The sequence below is a fragment of the Triticum aestivum genome, chromosome 2D (genome assembly GCF_018294505.1).
Source record: "Triticum aestivum cultivar Chinese Spring chromosome 2D, IWGSC CS RefSeq v2.1, whole genome shotgun sequence".
In the NCBI taxonomy this organism is placed as follows: domain Eukaryota; kingdom Viridiplantae; phylum Streptophyta; class Magnoliopsida; order Poales; family Poaceae; genus Triticum; species Triticum aestivum.
In genome coordinates, this window is record NC_057799.1 from 251,148,948 (window position 1) to 251,155,557 (window position 6,610).

The following is a 6,610-nucleotide window of genomic DNA, read 5'->3' on the forward strand; positions in this document are numbered from 1 at the left end:
TTCCCTACATTAGGAAATTGGAGAGAAATAAATTTGAAATCATTTTGGTATTTTTAAAATGATTTTTATTGGATTTTATTAGAGCAGTAGCACTCTTTGTTTTATTTAAATTCTTGTAGATTTTATTTGATTTGGAAAAATGTTCAGGTTGTAGGAAATCTTTTATGAAAATTTTGACATATTATATGCCTATATAATATTTTTGTTTATTTTGTTTTTGATTGTGTGAAAAAAAATGTTTGAAAAAAAACTCCCCGCGGAGCGAACTGGGCAGAAGGCCCAGCCGGCCCACGACGTCGCCGCCTTCCTCCCGTACGCGACCCGGACTTGCCAGAGTCCGAGCGCGGCACGCCGTCGGCCGCCCCTTCCCCACGCCTCCCGAGGTCCCCCTGACCCCCCTTTAAAGCCCCGCCGCCTCCTCCTCCCCTCCCCGCTTCTCGCCGCATCCACAGCTGCAGATCGCCGCCTCCGTCCTCTGCCGATCCGCCACCGCTGCTCGCCTTCACGCTGCTCGCCCGCGCCGCTGACGCCGCAGCACGCGCGCCGCCGTCGTGTCGCCTCGCCCCGCCGTCGACGCCGGTCGCCGACTCGCCGGAGCTGCCGCCCACCGCCCGCTGTTCGCCATCCCACCGGCGGTTTTCTCCGCCTAAACCGCCTAGCCGACCGAACTGGTATAACCCGATCCGGTTTTATTTTAAGTTTTCAGATTTTCTTTTTAGCCCGGTTTGTTTTTTTAGTTAGTTTATTTAGCGAGCGTTCGCTCGTTAGCTTCTTGTAGCGAACTTTTTCGTTCTGTAGAGTTCTGTAGCGAACGTTCGTTTGATAGGATTTTTCCTTTTATTTTAGTTTTCGGCCAGGGACCCATCCGTGAATGCTTTATTTATAGATTAGTCCCTGATCTTCAATCTATCACAACTTTTTACTCGTTTACCAAATCCAACGAAACCAACGCCCACTTCTTCGTCATGGTTTCCTCTATCCAGTAAAGCAACTTAAACATATTTTTGAAAGTTTTAAAATTTGAATTCAAACATATTTGTATTTGACTTTCGTTAGATCGTAACTTGAGTTTTGTAACTCTGTTTGAGTTGATTCTTTTTGCAAATCGAAGCTCTTGACCTAAACTTTCTGATAAGGCCAAATTCACTTAATTTTGGTACTGCTAGAAAATTGTTTTCTGTTCCAAGTGTTGTTTTCTTGGTTTTGAAGTTTTCCGAATTGTTTTCTTCGTTATTTCCGATCTTCGGAGTGATTGCTTATGTGTGATTGCTATTGCTTGCTTACGATAGATTGACCGGAGTGTGACGAGTAGAACTATCAAGAGTTTTGAGTGCGAATCATCTTCATCAACAGTACAGGCAAGTTCACACTTTGATTATACTTTTCATACCCAGTTTGTATGCATTAGTTTCAACCCTCAAACACTGCATGGTTAGGACTTGATAACATGTAGGTATTGGGAAGTAGTTGATGAGGTAGGAACCTATTGTCCTGCATTCAAACCTTGGGAGTTACTTTTACATTATGCTCATACTGCTATGCTATGCTCGTAGACGTGGATGGGGTTGAGTGATTCATGACAAACGTGAGAGTTGTTATTAATGGTTAACTTAAGGTGGCTACTTTAATACACATCTGGGTGGAATGGTAGGGGCACCCTGGAGCACCCAGTGGTCTGCCCGGGCACCTGGAGAACCCAGTGCTTGCCCAAGGGGATCCCGGAGGACCCGCATGATCACCCTATGGAATGCCACCCAGGCTCAAAGGGATCATAAGATTATTCATGCTAGAAACTTCCGTGTGCAGCCACAAGCTATTATGGGCTCTAGCATAGTTGAGTACGTTGCATGACCTCTTCCAGTGGTAGGCTAGCAGATGTACGGGATGTAGGTTGGTACTGTCTACCCAGGGTTAGAGTTAATGCTTCTGAAAGACTGTGTCTTGGTCATCCGTTTCTCAAACACCATGTAGTGCGGGAAATCCAATGGAGGAGATCGAGTCCTGTGGGGAAAAGTGCACAAACCTCTGCAGAGTGTACAAACTAATCATGATTAGCCGTGTCCCCGGTTATGGACATCTTGAGTATCTTGTACTTGGATTTTCATGTTGATCTCATCAGTCTACTTAATTAATTTGAATGGGTTAATGATTATTATTTGGGATTGAGTTGGAGGAATCTTCTCAATAATTTTTCAACAAACTTTGTAGTTAAATAAAATATATTCCTTTGCAGTAGGGAAAAATTGGCTTTTCGAAAAAACATTGTTAACCATAGAGCCTCCACCAGCCAAATATGCATGTAGTGATAGCTATTATTCATCATTATCCTATGGTGTGAATTTGCCAGTACATTCAATGTACTGACCCTTTGTGGCTGCAACGTCTCATGTTGCAGGATTTCTTACGACGAGTAAGTGATATGTTAGGGTTACGATTTCTACACTCAACTTAGCCGTTGGTGTTGATGGGAATCCACAACCTTGTTGTTACTTCCGCTATTTGGATTGAGGTAATAGTATTTACGTTACTTTATACATGTGATTTACCTTTGTTATAAATCCTCGAGTACTGTGTGTGTCAGCATACCGATCCAGGGATGATACTTAAGCACAGAGACTTGACCGTCTGAGGTCGGGTCGCTACAAGATGGTATTATTGGATGTAAAGGAGGTAGAAGGTTGGTAATATGGAGCAATTGTAACTCCATGATGAGTCGCAGTAATCACGTCTTAGTTTGGTGCCAATAGAAGGAAGAGAGACAGTACAATTGGATGGATTTAAGTAAGCTAGGAAGATGGATGTTGGAATAACGAACAGTTGCCCCGATGATGAGTTCAAGGTGACAAGTGATGAGATGGGCCATAACCCACAGGCCCCAGGACCTGGCAAGAAGCAAGCACATTCTTGCTGAAGGAAAAACCCTGGAAGAAGTTACGATTTTATTAGACGATTTCATAGGAGTAACGCAAACCTGAGAGTTGTGAAGAAACGATAGATGTTTGTTTGGCTTGCAGAATCAATGGAATTATCCGAACTTGGTTCATCGATAAGAGAAATTCTGCAATGCTTGTGAGGATGACTGAGTGTTAGAATGCGAGATTCGCTAAACCATATAAAAAGGTAATGATTTGGGTGCGGGATGGATTGATCACCATACCGACTTACTCTTGTTATTCGCCTTGCTATATGGGATGGTAAATCTGAGTGACTTGCCTATAGTAGAGAGACGACGATCAAAACCTTGTTTGAACCTTAGAATGGTATAAGTATTTTTCCCTTGTACAAGGCAGTTGTTGCCAATCATAGGATATACGGTGAGGTTCAAGCCCAGACCCATTTCCTGCAGGAGAAACCATGAATTGTTGACCACCATGAGATATCGATAGTTGTTTAGTATTGGCGCTAGACCTGTCAGCTAAGAAGACCCAGTCATGGAAGAACATTACCAAGATTAAAGGACAGAAGTATTGCGGTAAAGGTTATGCCACTACCGGAAGAGCCCACAGAAGGAATTATCTCGAGAAGACCGACACTGTCAACAATAAGGATGGAGAATATGAGTTTTTGATGGAACCGTAACAATGTTTCTAAGGGTGGTAGCACCCCAGACCCCCTGTGATGATTGATGGATTCTGATAAGACCCCCAAACCTAACCTATTTATTTCTAGCCTCTCCGAATCTCGAGGACGAGATTACTTTTAAGGGTGGTAGGTTTGTAACATCCCGAAATTCTAAATTTTGGAATGTTATATTAAATAGATAGTTTTGATTGTTTGCTTGATTGATTGTGTGAAGTTGAGTGAAACTCGAAACTTTTTGAAAGTTAAATGAGAGAGAATAAAAGGACTTTACCAAACTTTCATTTTTTGCTTTTATGATCTCCATGGATTCAAACTCTTTTCAAATAAAAAAACCCTAGAGAGAAGATGATATGACTTCTTCCAATTAAATAAATGAAAAGTGTTTTTGAAAATATTTGAATTTCATCCGGAAACATTTCCACTTCATAAACTTCAAGCAACTCAATGATTTTCATGAGAGAAGATAAAATGACTTCTTCAAAACATATGAAATATGAGTTGGGAGTTTCGGTGAATCAAATTGAAAATCCCTTTTGAAATTATTTTCAATTTGGAGTTATTTGGATTTTATTCAAATTATTTTTCTCCAAAAATAAAATATATGGAAATTAGGGTAAAATTATTCCCTACATTAGAAAATTGGAGAAAATAAATTTGAAATCATTTTGGTATTTTTAAAATGATTTTTGTTAGATTTTTATTAGAGCAGTAGCACTCTTTGTTTTATTTAAATTCTTGTAGATTTTATTTGACTTTGGAAAAATGTTCAGGTTGTAGGAAATCTTTTTATGAAAATTTTGATATATTATGTGCCTATATATTATTTTTGTTTATTTTGTTTTTTATTGTATGAAAAAAAATGTTTGAAAAAAAAACTCCCCGCGGACCAAACTGGGCCGAAGGCCCAGCCGGCCCACGACGCCGCCGCAGTCCGAGCGCGCCACGCCTCCGGCCTTCCCTTCCCCACGCCTCCCGATGTCCCCCTGACCCCCTTTAAAGCCCCACCGCCTCCTCCTCCCCTCCCCGCTTCTCGCCGCCGCCGCCCTCTGCCGCATCCACCGCCGCAGATCGCCGCCTCCGCCCTCTGCGGATCCGCCGCCACTGCTCGCCTTCGCGCTGCCGCCGCTGCTCGCCCGTGCCGCCGACGCCGCAACACCGCCGCACGCGCGCCGCCGTCTCCTCGCCTCGCCCCGCCGCCGAAGCCGCCGCCCACCGCCCGCTGTTCGCTGTCCCGCCGATGGTTTTCTCCGCCTAAACCGCCGAGCTGGCCGAACCGGTATAACCCCGATCCTATTTTATTTTAAGTTTTCGGTTTTTCTTTTTAGCCCGGTTTATTTTTTTAGTTAGTTTATTTAGCGAGCGTTCGCTCGTTAGCTTCTGGTAGCGAACTTTTTCGTTCTGTAGGGTTCTGTAGCGAACGTTCGTTCGATAGGAATTTTCTTTTTATTTTAGTTTTCGGCCAGGGCCCATCCGTGAATGCTTTATTTACAGATTAGTCCCTAATCTTCAACCTATCACAACTTTTTACTCGTTTATCCAAATCCAACGAAACCAACGCCCACTTCTTCGTTATGATATCCTCTATCCAGTAAAACAACTTAAACATATTTTTGAAAGTTTTAAAATTTGAATTCAAACATATTTGTATTTGACTTTCGTTTGATCGTAACTTGAGTTTCGTAACTCTGTTTGAGTTGATTCTTTTTGCAAATCGAAGCTCTTGACCTAAACTTTCTGATAAGGCCAAATTCACTTAATTTTGGTACAGCTAGAAAATTGTTTTCTGTTCCAAGTGTTGTTTTCTTGGTTTTGAAGTTTTCCGAATTGTTTTCTTCGTTATTTCCGATCTTCGGAGTGATTGCTTATGTGTGATTGCTATTGCTTGCTTACGATAGATTGACCGGAGTGTGACGAGTAGAAATATCAAGAGTTTTGAGTGCGAATCATCTTCATCAACAATACAGGCAAGTTCACACTTTGATCATACTTTTCATACCCAGTTTGTATGCATTAGTTTCAACCCTCAAACACTGCATGGTTAGGACTTGATAACATGTGGGTATTGGGAAGTAGTTGATGAGGTAGGAACCTATTGTCTTGCATTCAAATCTTGGGAGTTACTTTTACGTTATGCTCATACTGCTATGCTATGCTCGTAGACGTGGATTGGTTTGAGTGATTCATGACAGATGTGAGAGTTATTATTAATGGTTAACTTAAGGTGGCTACTTTAATACACATCTGGGTGGAATGGTAGGGGCACCCTGGAGCACCCAGTGGTCTGCCCGGGCACCTGGAGAACCCAGTGCTTGCCCAAGGGGATCCCGGAGGACCCATATGATCACCCTATGGAATGCCACCAAGGCTCAAGGGGATCATAAGATCATTCATGCTAGAAACTTCCGTGTGCAGCCACAAGCTATTATGGGCTCTAGCATAGTTGAGTACGTTGCATGACCTCTTCCAGTGGTAGGCTAGCAGATGTAGGGGATGTAGGTTGGTACTGTCTACCCAGGGTTAGAGTTAATGCTTCTGAAAGACTGTGTCTCGGTCATCCGTTTCTCAAACACCATGTAGTGCGAGAAATCCAACGGAGGAGATCGAGTCTTGTGGGGAAAAGTGCACAAACCTCTGCAGAGTGTACAAACTAATCATGATTAGCCGTGTGCCCGGTTATGGACATCTTGAGTATCTGGTACTTGGATTTTCATGTTGATCTCATCACTCTACTTAATTAATTTGATTGGGTTAATGATTATTATTTGGGATTGAGTTGGAGGAACCTTCTCAATAATTTTTCAACAAACTTTGTAGTTAAATAAAATATATTCCTTTGCAGTAGGGAAAAATTGGCTTTTCGCAAAAACATTGTTAACCATAGAGCCTCCACCAGCCAAATATGCATGTAGTGATAGCTATTATTCATCATTATCCTATGGTGTGAATTTGCCAGTACATTCAATGTACTGACCCTTTGTGGCTGCAACGTCTCATGTTGCAGGATTTCTTACGACGAGTAAGTGATACG